This window comes from Pseudorca crassidens, chromosome Y, assembly GCF_039906515.1.
Source record: "Pseudorca crassidens isolate mPseCra1 chromosome Y, mPseCra1.hap1, whole genome shotgun sequence".
NCBI classification, from domain to species: Eukaryota; Metazoa; Chordata; class Mammalia; order Artiodactyla; family Delphinidae; genus Pseudorca; species Pseudorca crassidens.
In genome coordinates this window covers 292,284-310,521 of record NC_090318.1, presented here as the reverse complement: position 1 = coordinate 310,521, position 18,238 = coordinate 292,284, and positions in this window count along the sequence as shown.

The window sequence follows — 18,238 nt, the reverse complement described above, 5'->3', positions numbered from 1 at the left end:
GGGACGGTTTAGGGTCCAGGTGAGGGTAGGACAGCGCTTTAGGGGTGCGGACGTGTGAGGGCGCGGGTTAGTGTCAGCGTACGGGTTAGGATTAGGGGACGGGTGAGTGTCAGGCTTCGGGGAAGGGTTAGGGTTAGGGTTCGGGCTAGGGTTAGGGTTAGGGGACGGGGACGGTTTAGGGTCCAGGTGAGGGTACGACAACGCTTTAGGGGGAGCGGACGTGTGAGGGCGCGGGTTAGTGTAAGCGTACGGGTTAGGATTAGGGGACGGGTGAGGGTCAGGCTTCGGGGAAGGGTTAGGGTTAGGGTTCGGGCTAGGGTTAGGGTTAGGGGACGGGGACGGTTTAGTGTCCAGGTGAGGGTAGGACAACTCTTTAGGGGGAGCGGACGTGTGAGGGCGCGGGTTAGTGTCAGCGTACGGGTTAGGATTAGGGGACGGGTGAGGGTCAGGCTTCGGGGAAGGGTTAGGGTTAGGGTTCGGGCTAGGGTTAGGGTTAGGGGACGGGGACGGGTTAGGGTCCAGGTGAGGGTACGACAACGCTTTAGGGGGAGCGGACGTGTGAGGGCGCGGGTTAGTGTCAGCGTACGGGTTAGGATTAGGGGACGGGTGAGGGTCAGGCTTCGGGGAAGGGTTAGGGTTAGGGTTCGGGCTAGGGTTAGGGTTAGGGGACGGGGACGGTTTAGGGTCCAGGTGAGGGTACGACAACGCTTTAGGGGGAGCGGACGTGTGAGGGCGCGGGTTAGTGTCAGCGTACGGGTTAGGATTAGGGGACGGGTGAGTGTCAGGCTTCGGGGAAGGGTTAGGGTTAGGGTTCGGGCTAGGGTTAGGGTTAGGGGACGGGGACGGGTTAGGGTCCAGGTGAGGGTACGACAACGCTTTAGGGGGAGCGGACGTGTGAGGGCGCGGGTTAGTGTCAGCGTACGGGTTAGGATTAGGGGACGGGTGAGGGTCAGGCTTCGGGGAAGGGTTAGGGTTAGGGTTCGGGCTAGGGTTAGGGTTAGGGGACGGGGACGGTTTAGGGTCCAGGTGAGGGTACGACAACGCTTTAGGGGGAGCGGACGTGTGAGGGCGCGGGTTAGTGTCAGCGTACGGGTTAGGATTAGGGGACGGGTGAGGGTCAGGCTTCGGGGAAGGGTTAGGGTTAGGGTTCGGGCTAGGGTTAGGGTTAGGGGACGGGGACGGTTTAGGGTCCAGGTGAGGGTACGACAACGCTTTAGGGGGAGCGGACGTGTGAGGGCGCGGGTTAGTGTCAGCGTACGGGTTAGGATTAGGGGACGGGTGAGGGTCAGGCTTCGGGGAAGGGTTAGGGTTAGGGTTCGGGCTAGGGTTAGGGTTAGGGGACGGGGACGGTTTAGGGTCCAGGTGAGGGTACGACAATGCTTTAGGGGGAGCGGACGTGTGAGGGCGCGGGTTAGTGTAAGCGTACGGGTTAGGATTAGGGGACGGGTGAGGGTCAGGCTTCGGGGAAGGTTTAGGGTTAGGGTTCGGGCTAGGGTTAGGGTTAGGGGACGGGGACGGTTTAGGGTCCAGGTGAGGGTACGACAACGCTTTAGGGGCAGCGGACGTGTGAGGGCGCGGGTTAGTGTAAGCGTACGGGTTAGGATTAGGGGACGGGTGAGGGTCAGGCTTCGGGGAAGGGTTAGGGTTAGGTTTCGGGCTAGGGTTAGGGTTAGGGGACGGGGACGGTTTAGGGTCCAGGTGAGGGTACGACAACGCTTTAGGGGGAGCGGACGTGTGAGGGCGCAGGTTAGTGTCAGCGTACGGGTTAGGATTAGGGGACGGGTGAGGGTCAGGCTTCGGGGAAGGGTTAGGCTTAGGGTTCGGGCTAGGGTTAGGGTTAGGGGACGGGGACGGGTTACGGTCCAGGTGAGGGTAGGACAATGCTTTAGGGGGAGCGGACGTGTGAGGGCGCTGGTTAGTGTCAGCGTATGGCTTACGATTTGGGGACGGGTGAGGGTCAGGCTTCGGGGAAGGGTTAGGGTTAGGGTTCAGGCTAGGGTTAGGGTTAGGGGACGGGGACGGTTTAGGGTCCAGGTGAGGGTACGACAACGCTTTAGGGGGAGCGGACGTGTGAGGGCGCGGGTTAGTGTCAGCGTACGGGTTAGGATTAGGGGACGGGTGAGGGTCAGGCTTCGGGGAAGTGATAGGGTTAGGGTTCGGGCTAGGGTTAGGGTTAGGGGACGGGGACGTTTTAGGGTCCAGGTGAGGGTACGACAACGCTTTAGGGGGAGCGGACGTGTGAGGGCGCGGGTTAGTGTCAGCGTACGGGTTAGGATTAGGGGACGGGTGAGGGTCAGGCTTCGGGGAAGGGTTAGGGTTAGGGTTCGGGCTAGGGTTAGGGTTAGGGGACGGGGACGGTTTAGGGTCCAGGTGAGGGTACGACAACGCTTTAGGGGGAGCGGACGTGTGAGGGCGCGGGTTAGTGTCAGCGTACGGGTTAGGATTAGGGGACGGGTGAGGGTCAGGCTTCGGGGAAGGGTTAGGGTTAGGGTTCGGGCTAGGGTTAGGGTTAGGGGACGGGGACGGTTTAGGGTCCAGGTGAGGGTACGACAATGCTTTAGGGGGAGCGGACGTGTGAGGGCGCGGGTTAGTGTAAGCGTACGGGTTAGGATTAGGGGACGGGTGAGGGTCAGGCTTCGGGGAAGGTTTAGGGTTAGGGTTCGGGCTAGGGTTAGGGTTAGGGGACGGGGACGGTTTAGGGTCCAGGTGAGGGTACGACAACGCTTTAGGGGCAGCGGACGTGTGAGGGCGCGGGTTAGTGTAAGCGTACGGGTTAGGATTAGGGGACGGGTGAGGGTCAGGCTTCGGGGAAGGGTTAGGGTTAGGTTTCGGGCTAGGGTTAGGGTTAGGGGACGGGGACGGTTTAGGGTCCAGGTGAGGGTACGACAACGCTTTAGGGGGAGCGGACGTGTGAGGGCGCAGGTTAGTGTCAGCGTACGGGTTAGGATTAGGGGATGGGTGAGGGTCAGGCTTCGGGGAAGGGTTAGGGTTAGGGTTCGGGCTAGGGTTAGGGTTAGGGGACGGGGACGGGTTACGGTCCAGGTGAGGGTAGGACAATGCTTTAGGGGGAGCGGACGTGTGAGGGCGCTGGTTAGTGTCAGCGTATGGCTTACGATTTGGGGACGGGTGAGGGTCAGGCTTCGGGGAAGGGTTAGGGTTAGGGTTCAGGCTAGGGTTAGGGTTAGGGGACGGGGACGGTTTAGGGTCCAGGTGAGGGTACGACAACGCTTTAGGGGGAGCGGACGTGTGAGGGCGCGGGTTAGTGTCAGCATACGGGTTAGGATTAGGGGACGGGTGAGGGTCATGCTTCGGGGAAGGGTTAGGGTTAGGGTTCGGGCTAGGGTTAGGTTTAGGGGACGGGGACGGTTTAGGGTCCTGGTGAGGGTACGACAACGCTTTAGGGGGAGCGGACGTGTGAGGGCGCGGGTTAGTGTCAGCGTACGGGTTAGGATTAGGGGACGGGTGAGGGTCAGGCTTCGGGGAAGGGTTAGGGTTAGGGTTCGGGCTAGGGTTAGGGTTAGGGGACGGGGACGGTTTAGGGTCCAGGTGAGGGTACGACAATGCTTTAGGGGGAGCGGACGTGTGAGGGCGCGGGTTAGTGTCAGCGTACGGGTTAGGATTAGGGGACGGGTGAGGGTCAGGCTTCGGGGAAGGGATAGGGTTAGGGTTCGGGCTAGGGTTAGGGTTAGGGGACGGGGACGGTTTAGGGTCCAGGTGAGGGTACGACAACGCTTTAGGGGGAGCGGACGTGTGAGGGCGTGGGTTAGTGTCAGCCTACGGGTTAGGATTAGGGGACGGGTGAGGGTCAGGCTTCGGGGAAGGGTTAGGGTTAGGGTTCGGGCTAGGGTTAGGGTTAGGGGACGGGGACGGTTTAGGGTCCAGGTGAGGGTACGACAACGCTTTAGGGGGAGCGGACGTGTGAGGGCGCGGGTTAGTGTCAGCGTACGGGTTAGGATTAGGGATCGGGTGAGGGTCAGGCTTCGGGGAAGGGTTAGGGTTAGGTTTCGGGCTAGGGTTAGGGTTAGGGGACGGGGACGGGTTAGGGTCCAGGTGAGGGTACGACAACGCTTTACGGGGAGCGGACGTGTGAGGGCGCGGGTTAGTGTCAGCGTACGGGTTAGGATTAGGGGATGGGTGAGTGTCAGGCTTCGGGGAAGGGTTAGGGTTAGGGTTCGGGCTAGGGTTAGGGTTAGGGGACGGGGACGGTTTAGGGTCCAGGTGAGGGTACGACAACGCTTTAGGGGGAGCGGACGTGTGAGGGCGCGGGTTAGTGTAAGCGTACGGGTTAGGATTAGGGGACGGGTGAGGGTCAGGCTTCGGGGAAGGGTTAGGTTTAGGGTTCGGGCTAGGGTTAGGGTTAGAGGACGGGGACGGTTTAGTGTCCAGGTGAGGGTAGGACAACTCTTTAGGGGGAGCGGACGTGTGAGGGCGCGGGTTAGTGTCAGCGTACGGGTTAGGATTAGGGGACGGGTGAGGGTCAGGCTTCGGGGAAGGGTTAGGGTTAGGGTTCGGTCTAGGGTTAGGGTTAGGGGACGGGGACGGGTTAGGGTCCAGGTGAGGGTACGACAACGCTTTAGGGGGAGCGGACGTGTGAGGGCGCGGGTTAGTGTCAGCGTACGGGTTAGGATTAGGGGACGGGTGAGGGTCAGGCTTCGGGGAAGGGTTAGGGTTAGGGTTCGGGCTAGGGTTAGGGTTAGGGGACGGGGACGGTTTAGGGTCCAGGTGAGGGTACGACAACGCTTTAGGGGGAGCGTACGTGTGAGGGCGCGGGTTAGTGTCAGCGTACGGGTTAGGATTAGGGGACGGGTGACGGTCAGGCTTCGGGGAAGGGTTAGGGTTAGGGTGCGGGCTAGGGTTAGGGTTAGGGGACGGGGACGGTTTAGGGTCCAGGTGAGGGTACGACAACGCTTTAGGGGGAGCGGACGTGTGAGGGCGCGGGTTAGTGTCAGCGTACGGGTTAGGATTAGGGGACGGGTGAGGGTCAGGTTTCGGGGAAGGGTTAGGGTTAGGGTTCGGGCTAGGGTTAGGGTTAGGGGACGGGGCCGGTTTAGGGTCCAGGTGAGGGTACGACAACGCTTTAGGGGGAGCGGACGTGTGAGGGCGCGGGTTAGTGTCAGCGTACGGGTTAGGATTAGGGGACGGGTGAGGGTCAGGCTTCGGGGAAGGGTTAGGGTTAGGGTTCGGGCTAGGGTTAGGGTTAGGGGACGGGGACGGTTTAGGGTCCAGGTGAGGGTACGACAACGCTTTAGGGGGAGCGGACGTGTGAGGGCGCGGGTTAGTGTAAGCGTACGGGTTAGGATTAGAGGACGGGTGAGGGTCAGGCTTCGGGGAAGGGTTAGGGTTAGGGTTCGGGCTAGGGTTAGGGTTAGGGGACGGGGACGGTTTAGGGTCCAGGTGAGGGTACGACAATGCTTTAGGGGTAGCGGACGTGTGAGGGCGCGGGTTAGTGTAAGCGTACGGGTTAGGATTAGGGGACGGGTGAGGGTCAGGCTTCGGGGAAGGGTTAGGGTTAGGGTTCGGGCTAGGGTTAGGGTTAGGGGATGGGGACGGTTTAGGGTCCAGGTGAGGGTACGACAACGCTTTAGGGGGAGCGGACGTGTGAGGGCGCGGGTTAGTGTCAGCGTACGGGTTAGGATTAGGGGACGGGTGAGGGTCAGGCTTCGGGGAAGGGTTAGTGTTAGGGTTCGGGCTAGGGTTAGGGTTAGGGGACGGGGACGGGTTACGGTCCAGGTGAGGGTAGGACAACGCTTTAGGGGGAGCGGACGTGTGAGGGCGCTGGTTAGTGTCAGCGTATGGCTTACGATTTGGGGACGGGTGAGGGTCAGGCTTCGGGGAAGGGTTAGGGTTAGGGTTCGGACTAGGGTTAGGGTTAGGGGACGGGGACGGTTTAGGGTCCAGGTGAGGGTACGACAACGCTTTAGGGGGAGCGGACGTGTGAGGGCGTGGGTTAGTGTCAGCGTACGGGTTACGATTAGGGGACGGGTGAGGGTCAGGCTTCGGGGAAGGGTTAGGGTTAGGGTTCGGGCTAGGGTTAGGTTTAGGGGACGGGGACGGTTTAGGGTCCTGGTGAGGGTACGACAACGCTTTAGGGGGAGCGGACGTGTGAGGGCGCGGGTTAGTGTCAGCGTACGGGTTAGGATTAGGGGACGGGTGAGGGTCAGGCTTCGGGGAAGGGTTAGGGTTAGGGTTCGGGCTAGGGTTAGGGTTAGGGGACGGGGACGGTTTAGGGTCCAGGTGAGGGTACGACAATGCTTTAGGGGGAGCGGACGTGTGAGGGCGCGGGTTAGTGTCAGCGTACGGGTTAGGATTAGGGGACGGGTGAGGGTCAGGCTTCGGGGAAGGGATAGGGTTAGGGTTCGGGCTAGGGTTAGGGTTAGGGGACGGGGACGGTTTAGGGTCCAGGTGAGGGTACGACAACGCTTTAGGGGGAGCGGACGTGTGAGGGCGTGGGTTAGTGTCAGCCTACGGGTTAGGATTAGGGGACGGGTGAGGGTCAGGCTTCGGGGAAGGGTTAGGGTTAGGGTTCGGGCTAGGGTTAGGGTTAGGGGACGGGGACGGTTTAGTGTCCAGGTGAGGGTAGGACAACTCTTTAGGGGGAGCGGACGTGTGAGGGCGCGGGTTAGTGTCAGCGTACGGGTTAGGATTAGGGGACGGGTGAGGGTCAGGCTTCGGGGAAGGGTTAGGGTTAGGGTTCGGGCTAGGGTTAGGGTTAGGGGACGGGGACGGTTTAGGGTCCAGGTGAGGGTACGACAACGCTTTAGGGGGAGCGGACGTGTGAGGGCGCGGGTTAGTGTAAGCGTACGGGTTAGGATTAGGGGACGGGTGAGGGTCAGGCTTCGGGGAAGGGTTAGGGTTAGGGTTCGGGCTAGGGTTAGGGTTAGGGGACGGGGACGGTTTAGGGTCCAGGTGAGGGTACGACAACGCTTTAGGGGGAGCGGACGTGTGAGGGCGCGTGTTAGTGTCAGCGTACGGGTTAGGATTAGGGGACGGGTGAGGGTCAGGCTTCCGGGAAGGGTTAGGGTTAGGGTTCGGGCTAGGGTTAGGGTTAGGGGACGGGGACGGGTTACGGTCCAGGTGAGGGTAGGACAACGCTTTAGGGGGAGCGGACGTGTGAGGGCGCGGGTTAGTGTCAGCGTACGGCTTACGATTTGGTGACGGGTGAGGGTCAGGCTTCGGGGAAGGGTTAGGGTTAGGGTTCGGGCTAGGGTTAGGGTTAGGGGACGGGGACGGTTTAGGGTCCAGGTGAGGGTACGACAACGCTTTAGGGGGAGCGGACGTGTGAGGGCGCGGGTTAGTGTCAGCGTACGGGTTAGGATTAGGGGACGGGTGAGGGTCAGGCTTCGGGGAAGGGTTAGGGTTAGGGTTCGGGCTAGGGTTAGGGTTAGGGGACGGGGACGGTTTAGGGTCCAGGTGAGGGTACGACAACGCTTTAGGGGGAGCGGACGTGTGAGGGCGCGGGTTAGTGTCAGCGTACGGGTTAGGATGAGGGGACGGGTGAGGGTCAGGCTTCGGGGAAGGGTTAGGCTTAGGGTTCGGGCTAGGGTTAGGGTTAGGGGACGGGGACGGTTTAGGGTCCAGGTGAGGGTACGACAACGCTTTAGGGGGAGCGGACGTGTGAGGGCGCGGGTTAGTGTCAGCGTACGGGTTAGGATTAGGGGACGGGTGAGAGTCAGGCTTCGGGGAAGGGTTAGGCTTAGGGTTCGGGCTAGGGTTAGGGTTAGGGGACGGGGACGGTTTAGGGTCCAGGTGAGGGTACGACAACGCTTTAGGGGGAGCGGACGTGTGAGGGCGCGTGTTAGTGTCAGCGTACGGGTTAGGATTAGGGGACGGGTGAGGGTCAGGCTTCGGGGAAGGGTTAGGCTTAGGGTTCGGGCTAGGGTTAGGGTTAGGGGACGGGGACAGTTTAGGGTCCAGGTGAGGGTACGACAACGCTTTAGGGGGAGCGGACGTGTGACGGCGCGGGTTAGTGTCAGCGTACGGGTTAGGATTAGGGGACGGGTGAGGGTCAGGCTTCGGGGAACGGTTAGGGTTAGGGTTCGGGCTAGGGTTAGGGTTAGGGGACGGGGACGGTTTAGGGTCCAGGTGAGGGTACGACAACGCTTTAGGGGGAGCGGACGTGTGAGGGCGCGGGTTAGTGTCAGCGTAAGGGTTAGGATTAGGGGACGGGTGAGGGTCAGGCTTCGGGGAAGGGTTAGGGTTAGGGTTCGGGCTAGGGTTAGGGTTAGGGGACGGGGACGGTTTAGGGTCCAGGTGAGGGTACGACAACACTTTAGGGGGAGCGGACGTGTGAGGGCGCGGGTTAGTGTCAGCGTACGGGTTAGGATTAGGGGACGGGTGAGGGTCAGGCTTCGGGGAAGGGTTAGGGTTAGGGTTCGGGCTAGGGTTAGGCTTAGGGGACGGGGACGGTTTAGGGTCCAGGTGAGGGTACGACAATGCTTTAGGGGGAGCGGACGTGTGAGGGCGCGGGTTAGTGTCAGCGTACGGGTTAGGATTAGGGGACGGGTGAGGGTCAGGCTTCGGGGAAGGGATAGGGTTAGGGTTCGGGCTAGGGTTAGGGTTAGGGGACGGGGACGGTTTAGGGTCCAGGTGAGGGTACGACAACGCTTTAGGGGGAGCGGACGTGTGAGGGCGCGGGTTAGTGTCAGCGTACGGGTTAGGATTAGGGGACGGGTGAGGGTCAGGCTTCGGGGAAGGGTTAGGGTTAGGGTTCGGGCTAGGGTTAGGGTTAGGGGACGGGGACGGTTTAGGGTCCAGGTGAGGGTACGACAACGCTTTAGGGGGAGCGGACGTGTGAGGGCGCGGGTTAGTGTCAGCGTACGGGTTAGGATTAGGGGACGGGTGAGGGTCAGGCTTCGGGGAAGGGTTAGGGTTAGGGTTCGGGCTAGGGTTAGGGTTAGGGGACGGGGACGGTTTAGGGTCCAGGTGAGGGTACGACAATGCTTTAGGGGGAGCGGACGTGTGAGGGCGCGGGTTAGTGTAAGCGTACGGGTTAGGATTAGGGGACGGGTGAGGGTCAGGCTTCGGGGAAGGTTTAGGGTTAGGGTTCGGGCTAGGGTTAGGGTTAGGGGACGGGGACGGTTTAGGGTCCAGGTGAGGGTACGACAACGCTTTAGGGGCAGCGGACGTGTGAGGGCGCGGGTTAGTGTAAGCGTACGGGTTAGGATTAGGGGACGGGTGAGGGTCAGGCTTCGGGGAAGGGTTAGGGTTAGGTTTCGGGCTAGGGTTAGGGTTAGGGGACGGGGACGGTTTAGGGTCCAGGTGAGGGTACGACAACGCTTTAGGGGGAGCCGACGTGTGAGGGCGCAGGTTAGTGTCAGCGTACGGGTTAGGATTAGGGGACGGGTGAGGGTCAGGCTTCGGGGAAGGGTTAGGGTTAGGGTTCGGGCTAGGGTTAGGGTTAGGGGACGGGGACGGGTTACGGTCCAGGTGAGGGTAGGACAATGCTTTAGGGGGAGCGGACGTGTGAGGGCGCTGGTTAGTGTCAGCGTATGGCTTACGATTTGGGGACGGGTGAGGGTCAGGCTTCGGGGAAGGGTTAGGTTTAGGGTTCAGGCTAGGGTTAGGGTTAGGGGACGGGGACGGTTTAGGGTCCAGGTGAGGGTACGACAACGCTTTAGGGGGAGCGGACGTGTGAGGGCGCGGGTTAGTGTCAGCATACGGGTTACGATTAGGGGACGGGTGAGGGTCAGGCTTCGGGGAAGGGTTAGGGTTAGGGTTCGGGCTAGGGTTAGGTTTAGGGGACGGGGACGGTTTAGGGTCCTGGTGAGGGTACGACAACGCTTTAGGGGGAGCGGACGTGTGAGGGCGCGGGTTAGTGTCAGCGTACGGGTTAGGATTAGGGGACGGGTGAGGGTCAGGCTTCGGGGAAGTGTTAGGGTTAGGGTTCGGGCTAGGGTTAGGGTTAGGGGACGGGGACGGTTTAGGGTCCAGGTGAGGGTACGACAATGCTTTAGGGGGAGCGGACGTGTGAGGGCGCGGGTTAGTGTCAGCGTACGGGTTAGGATTAGGGGACGGGTGAGGGTCAGGCTTCGGGGAAGGGATAGGGTTAGGGTTCGGGCTAGGGTTAGGGTTAGGGGACGGGGACGGTTTAGGGTCCAGGTGAGGGTACGACAACGCTTTAGGGGGAGCGGACGTGTGAGGGCGTGGGTTAGTGTCAGCCTACGGGTTAGGATTAGGGGACGGTTGAGGGTCAGGCTTCGGGGAAGGGTTAGGGTTAGGGTTCGGGCTAGGGTTAGGGTTAGGGGACGGGGACGGTTTAGGGTCCAGGTGAGGGTACGACAACGCTTTAGGGGGAGCGGACGTGTGAGGGCGCGGGTTAGTGTCAGCGTACGGGTTAGGATTAGGGATCGGGTGAGGGTCAGGCTTCGGGGAAGGGTTAGGGTTAGGTTTCGGGCTAGGGTTAGGGTTAGGGGACGGGGACGGGTTAGGGTCCAGGTGAGGGTACGACAACGCTTTACGGGGAGCGGACGTGTGAGGGCGCGGGTTAGTGTCAGCGTACGGGTTAGGATTAGGGGATGGGTGAGTGTCAGGCTTCGGGGAAGGGTTAGGGTTAGGGTTCGGGCTAGGGTTAGGGTTAGGGGACGGGGACGGTTTAGGGTCCAGGTGAGGGTACGACAACGCTTTAGGGGGAGCGGACGTGTGAGGGCGCGGGTTAGTGTAAGCGTACGGGTTAGGATTAGGGGACGGGTGAGGGTCAGGCTTCGGGGAAGGGTTAGGTTTAGGGTTCGGGCTAGGGTTAGGGTTAGAGGACGGGGACGGTTTAGTGTCCAGGTGAGGGTAGGACAACTCTTTAGGGGGAGCGGACGTGTGAGGGCGCGGGTTAGTGTCAGCGTACGGGTTAGGATTAGGGGACGGGTGAGGGTCAGGCTTCGGGGAAGGGTTAGGGTTAGGGTTCGGTCTAGGGTTAGGGTTAGGGGACGGGGACGGGTTAGGGTCCAGGTGAGGGTACGACAACGCTTTAGGGGGAGCGGACGTGTGAGGGCGCGGGTTAGTGTCAGCGTACGGGTTAGGATTAGGGGACGGGTGAGGGTCAGGCTTCGGGGAAGGGTTAGGCTTAGGGTTCGGGCTAGGGTTAGGGTTAGGGGACGGGGACAGTTTAGGGTCCAGGTGAGGGTACGACAACGCTTTAGGGGGAGCGGACGTGTGACGGCGCGGGTTAGTGTCAGCGTACGGGTTAGGATTAGGGGACGGGTGAGGGTCAGGCTTCGGGGAACGGTTAGGGTTAGGGTTCGGGCTAGGGTTAGGGTTAGGGGACGGGGACGGTTTAGGGTCCAGGTGAGGGTACGACAACGCTTTAGGGGGAGCGGACGTGTGAGGGCGCGGGTTAGTGTCAGCGTAAGGGTTAGGATTAGGGGACGGGTGAGGGTCAGGCTTCGGGGAAGGGTTAGGGTTAGGGTTCGGGCTAGGGTTAGGGTTAGGGGACGGGGACGGTTTAGGGTCCAGGTGAGGGTATGACAACACTTTAGGGGGAGCGGACGTGTGAGGGCGCGGGTTAGTGTCAGCGTACGGGTTAGGATTAGGGGACGGGTGAGGGTCAGGCTTCGGGGAAGGGTTAGGGTTAGGGTTCGGGCTAGGGTTAGGGTTAGGGGACGGGGACGGTTTAGGGTCCAGGTGAGGGTACGACAATGCTTTAGGGGGAGCGGACGTGTGAGGGCGCGGGTTAGTGTCAGCGTACGGGTTAGGATTAGGGGACGGGTGAGGGTCAGGCTTCGGGGAAGGGATAGGGTTAGGGTTCGGGCTAGGGTTAGGGTTAGGGGACGGGGACGGTTTAGGGTCCAGGTGAGGGTACGACAACGCTTTAGGGGGAGCGGACGTGTGAGGGCGCGGGTTAGTGTCAGCGTACGGGTTAGGATTAGGGGACGGGTGAGGGTCAGGCTTCGGGGAAGGGTTAGGGTTAGGTTTCGGGCTAGGGTTAGGGTTAGGGGACGGGGACGGGTTAGGGTCCAGGTGAGGGTACGACAACGCTTTAGGGGGAGCGAACGTGTGAGGGCGCGGGTTAGTGTCAGCGTACGGGTTAGGATTAGGGGACGGGTGAGGGTCAGGATTCGGGGAAGGGTTAGGGTTAGGGTTTGGGCTAGGGTAAGGGTTAGGGGACGGGGACGGTTTAGTGTCCAGGTGAGGGTAGGACAACTCTTTAGGGGGAGCGGACGTGTGAGGGCGCGGGTTAGTGTCAGCGTACGGGTTAGGATTAGGGGACGGGTGAGGGTCAGGCTTCGGGGAAGGGTTAGGTTTAGGGTTCGGTCTAGGGTTAGGGTTAGGGGACGGGGACGGGTTAGGGTCCAGGTGAGGGTACGACAACGCTTTAGGGGGAACGGACGTGTGAGGGCGGGGGTTAGTGTCAGCGTACGGGTTAGGATTAGGGGAAGGGTGAGGGTCAGGCTTCGGGGAAGGGTTAGGGTTAGGGTTCTGGCTAGGGTTAGGGTTAGGGGACGGGGACGGTTTAGGGTCCAGGTGAGGGTACGACAACGCTTTAGAGGGAGAGGACGTGTGAGGGCGCGGGGTAGTGTCAGCGTACGGGTTAGGATTAGGGGACGGGTGAGGGTCAGGCTTCGGAGAAGGGTTAGGGTTAGGGTTCGGGCTAGGGTTAGGGTTAGGGGACGGGGACGGTTTAGGGTCCAGGTGAGGGTACGACAACGCTTTAGGGGGAGCGGACGTGTGAGGGCGCGGGTTAGTGTAAGCGTACGGGTTAGGATTAGGGGACGGGTGAGGGTCAGGCTTCGGGGAAGGGTTAGGGTTAGGGTTCGGGCTAGGGTTAGGGTTAGGGGACGGGGACGGTTTAGGGTCCAGGTGAGGGTACGACAACGCTTTAGGGGGAGCGGACGTGTGAGGGCGCGTGTTAGTGTCAGCGTACGGGTTAGGATTAGGGGACGGGTGAGGGTCAGGCTTCCGGGAAGGGTTAGGGTTAGGGTTCGGGCTAGGGTTAGGGTTAGGGGACGGGGACGGGTTACGGTCCAGGTGAGGGTAGGACAACGCTTTAGGGGGAGCGGACGTGTGAGGGCGCGGGTTAGTGTCAGCGTACGGCTTACGATTTGGGGACGGGTGAGGGTCAGGCTTCGGGGAAGGGTTAGGGTTAGGGTTCGGGCTAGGGTTAGGGTTAGGGGACGGGGACGGTTTAGGGTCCAGGTGAGGGTACGATAACGCTTTAGGGGGAGCGGACGTGTGAGGGCGCGGGTTAGTGTCAGCGTACGGGTTAGGATTAGGGGACGGGTGAGGGTCAGGCTTCGGGGAAGGGTTAGGGTTAGGGTTCGGGCTAGGGTTAGGGTTAGGGGACGGGGACGGTTTAGGGTCCAGGTGAGGGTACGACAACGCTTTAGGGGGAGCGGACGTGTGAGGGCGCGGGTTAGTGTCAGCGTACGGGTTAGGATGAGGGGACGGGTGAGGGTCAGGCTTCGGGGAAGGGTTAGGGTTAGGGTTCGGGTTAGGGTTAGGGTTAGGGGACGGGGACGGTTTAGGGTCCAGGTGAGGGTACGACAACGCTTGAGGGGGAGCGGACGTGTGAGGGCGCGGGTTAGTGTCAGCGTACGGGTTAGGATTAGGGGACGGGTGAGGGTCAGGCTTCGGGGAAGGGTTAGGGTTAGGGTTCGGGCTAGGTTTAGGGTTAGGGGACGGGGACGGTTTAGGGTCCAGGTGAGGGTACGACAATGCTTTAGGGGGAGCGGACGTGTGAGGGCGCGGGTTAGTGTCAGCGTACGGGTTAGGATTAGGGGACGGGTGAGGGTCAGGCTTCGGGGAAGGGATAGGGTTAGGGTTCGGGCTAGGGTTAGGGTTAGGGGACGGGGACGGGTTAGGGTCCAGGTGAGGGTACGACAACGCTTTAGGGGGAGCGGACGTGTGAGGGCGTGGGTTAGTGTCAGCCTACGGGTTAGGATTAGGGGACGGGTGAGGGTCAGGCTTCGGGGAAGGGTTAGGGTTAGGGTTCGGGCTAGGGTTAGGGTTAGGGGACGGGGACGGTTTAGGGTCCAGGTGAGGGTACGACAACGCTTTAGGGGGAGCGGACGTGTGAGGGCGCGGGTTAGTGTCAGCGTACGGGTTAGGATTAGGGGACGGGTGAGGGTCAGGCTTCGGGGAAGGGTTAGGGTTAGGGTTCGGGCTAGGGTTAGGGTTAGGGGACGGGGACGGTTTAGTGTCCTGGTGAGGGTACGACAACGCTTTAGGGTGAGCGGACGTGTGAGGGTGCGGGTTAGTGTCAGCGTACGGGTTAGGATTAGGGGACGGGTGAGGGTCAGGCTTCGGGGAAGGGTTAGGGTTAGGGTTCGGGCTAGGGTTAGGGTTAGGGGACGGGGACGGTTTAGGGTCCAGGTGAGGGTACGACAACGCTTTAGGGGGAGTGGACGTGTGAGGGCGCGGGTTAGTGTCAGCGTACGGGTTAGGATTAGGGGACGGGTGAGGGTCAGGCTTCGGGGAAGGGTTAGGGTTAGGTTTCGGGCTAGGGTTAGGGTTAGGGGACAGGGACGGGTTAGGGCCCAGGTGAGGGTACGACAACGCTTGAGGGGGAGCGGACGTGTGAGGGCGCGGGTTAGTGTTAGCGTACGGGTTAGGATTAGGGGACGGGTGAGGGTCAGGCTTCGGGGAAGGGTTAGGGTTAGGGTTCGGGCTAGGGTTAGGGTTAGGGGACGGGGACGGGTTAGGGTCCAGGTGAGGGTACGACAACGCTTTAGGGGGAACGGACGTGTGAGGGCGCGGGTTAGTGTCAGCGTACGGGTTAGGATTAGGGGACGGGTGAGGGTCAGGCTTCGGGGAAGGGTTAGGGTTAGGGTTCGGGCTAGGGTTAGGGTTAGGGGACGGGGACGGTTTAGGGTCCTGGTGAGGGTACGACAACGCTTTAGGGGGAGCGGACGTGTGAGGGCGCGGGTTAGTGTCAGCGTACGGGTTAGGATTAGGGGACGGGTGAGGGTCAGGCTTCGGGGAAGGGTTAGGGTTAGGGTTCGGGCTAGGGTTAGGGTTAGGGGACGGGGACGGTTTAGGGTCCAGGTGAGGGTACGACAATGCTTTAGGGGGAGCGGACGTGTGAGGGCGCGGGTTAGTGTCAGCGTACGGGTTAGGATTAGGGGACGGGTGAGGGTCAGGTTTCGGGGAAGGGATAGGTTTAGGGTTCGGGCTAGGGTTAGGGTTAGGGGACGGGGACGGTTTAGGGTCCAGGTGAGGGTACGACAACGCTTTAGGGGGAGCGGACGTGTGAGGGCGTGGGTTAGTGTCAGCCTACGGGTTAGGATTAGGGGAAGGGTGAGGGTCAGGCTTCGGGGAAGGGTTAGGGTTAGCGTTCGGGCTAGGGTTAGGGTTAGGGGACGGGGACGGTTTAGGGTCCAGGTGAGGGTACGACAACGCTTTAGGGGGAGCGGACGTGTGAGGGCGCGGGTTAGTGTCAGCGTACGGGTTACGATTAGGGGACGGGTGAGGGTCAGGCTTCGGGGAAGGGTTAGGGTTAGGGTTCGGGCTAGGGTTAGGGTTAGGGGACGGGGACGGTTTAGGGTCCTGGTGAGGGTACGACAACGCTTTAGGGGGAGCGGACGTGTGAGGGCGCGGGTTAGTGTCAGCGTACGGGTTAGGATTAGGGGACGGGTGAGGGTCAGGCTTCGGGGAAGGGTTAGGGTTAGGGTTCGGGCTAGGGTTAGGGTTAGGGGACGGGGATGGTTTAGGGTCCAGGTGAGGGTACGACAACGCTTTAGGGGGAGCGGACGTGTGAGGGCGCGGGTTAGTGTCAGCGTACGGGTTAGGATTAGGGGACGGGTGAGGGTCAGGCTTCGGGGAAAGGTTAGGGTTAGGTTTCGGGCTAGGGTTAGGGTTAGGGGACGGGGACGGGTTAGGGTCCAGGTGAGGGTACGACAACGCTTTAGGGGGAGCGGACGTGTGAGGGCGCGGGTTAGTGTCAGCGTACGGGTTAGGATTAGGGGACGGGTGAGGGTCAGGCTTCGGGGAAGTGTTAGGGTTAGGGTTCGGGCTAGGGTTAGGGTTAGGCGACGGGGACGGTTTAGGGTCCAGGTGAGGGTACGACAACGCTTTAGGGGGAGCGGACGTGTGAGGGCGCGGGTTAGTGTCAGCGTACGGGTTAGGATTAGGGGACGGGTGAGGGTCAGGCTTCGGGGAAGGGTTAGGGTTAGGGTTCGGGCTAGGGTTAGGGTTAGGGGATGGGGACGGTTTAGGGTCCAGGTGAGGGTACGACAACGCTTTAGGGGGAGCGGACGTGTGAGGGCGCGGGTTAGTGTAGGCGTACGGGTTAGGATTAGGGGACGGGTGAGGGTCAGGCTTCGGGGAAGGGTTAGGGTTAGGGTTCGGGCTAGGGTTAGGGTTAGGGGACGGGGACGGGTTACGGTCCAGGTGAGGGTAGGACGCTTTAGGGGGAGCGGACGTGTGAGGGCGCTGGTTAGTGTCAGCGTACGGCTTACGATTTGGGGACGGGTGAGGGTCAGGCTTCGGGGAAGGGTTAGGGTTAGGGTTCGGGCTAGGGTTAGGGTTAGGGGACGGGGACGGTTTAGGGTCCAGGTGAGGGTACGACAACGCTTTAGGGGGAGCGGACGTGTGAGGGCGCGGGTTAGTGTCAGCGTACGGGTTACGATTAGGGGACGGGTGAGGGTCAGGCTTCGGGGAAGGGTTAGGGTTAGGGTTCGGGCTAGGGTTAGGGTTAGGGGACGGGGACGGTTTAGGGTCCTGGTGAGGGTACGACAACGCTTTAGGGGGAGCGGACGTGTGAGGGCGCGGGTTAGTGTCAGCGTACGGGTTAGGATTAGGGGACGGGTGAGGGTCAGGCTTCGGGGAAGGGTTAGGGTTAGGGTTCGGGCTAGGGTTAGGGTTAGGGGACGGGGACGGTTTAGGGTCCAGGTGAGGGTACGACAATGCTTTAGGGGGAGCGGACGTGTGAGGGCGCGGGTTAGTGTCAGCGTACGGGTTAGGATTTGGGGACGGGTGAGGGTCAGGCTTCGGGGAAGGGATAGGGTTAGGGTTCGGGCTAGGGTTAGGGTTAGGGGACGGGGACGGTTTAGGGTCCAGGTGAGGGTACGACAACGCTTTAGGGGGAGCGGACGTGTGAGGGCGTGGGTTAGTGTCAGCCTACGGGTTAGGATTAGGGGACGGGTGAGGGTCAGGCTTCGGGGAAGGGTTAGGGTTAGGGTTCGGGCTAGGGTTAGGGTTAGGGGACGGGGACGGTTTAGGGTCCAGGTGAGTGTACGACAACGCTTTAGGGGGAGCGGACGTGTGAGGGCGCGGGTTAGTGTCAGCGTACGGGTTACGATTAGGGGACGGGTGAGGGTCAGGCTTCGGGGAAGGGTTAGGGTTAGGGTTCGGGCTAGGGTTAGGGTTAGGGGACGGGGACGATTTAGGGTCCTGGTGAGGGTACGACAACGCTTTAGGGGGAGCGGACGTGTGAGGGCGCGGGTTAGTGTCAGCGTACGGGTTAGGATTAGGGGACGGGTGAGGGTCAGGCTTCGGGGAAGGGTTAGGGTTAGGGTTCGGGCTAGGGTTAGGGTTAGGGGACGGGGACGGTTTAGGGTCCAGGTGAGGGTACGACAACTCTTTAGGGGGAGCGGACGTGTGAGGGCGCGGGTTAGTGTCAGCGTACGGGTTAGGATTAGGGGACGGGTGAGGGTCAGGCTTCGGGGAAGGGTTAGGGTTAGGTTTCGGGCTAGGGTTAGGGTTAGGGGACGGGGACGGGTTAGGGTCCAGGTGAGGGTACGACAACGCTTTAGGGGGAGCGGACGTGTGAGGGCGTGGGTTAGTGTCAGCGTACGGGTTAGGATTAGGGGACGGGTGAGGGTCAGGCTTCGGGGAAGGGTTAGGGTTAGGGTTCGGGCTAGGGTTAGGGTTAGGGGACGGGGACGGTTTAGGGTCCAGGTGAGGGTACGACAACGCTTTAGGGGGAGCGGACGTGTGAGGGCGCGGGTTAGTGTCAGCGTACGGCTTACGATTTGGGGACGGGTGAGGGTCAGGCTTCTGGGAAGGGTTAGGGTTAGGGTTCGGGCTACGGTTAGGGTTAGGGGACGGGGACGGTTTAGGGTCCAGGTGAGGGTACGACAACGCTTTATGGGGAGCGGACGTGTGAGGGCGCGGGTTAGTGTCAGCGTAAGGCTTAGGATTCGGGGACGGGTGAGGGTCAGGCTTCGGGGAAGGGTTAGGGTTAGGGTTCGGGCTAGGGTTAGGGTTAGGGGACGGGGACGGTTTAGGGTCCAGGTGAGGGTAGGACAACGCTTTAGGGGGAGCGGACGTGTGAGGGCACGGGTTAGTGTCAGCGTACGGGTTAGGATTAGGG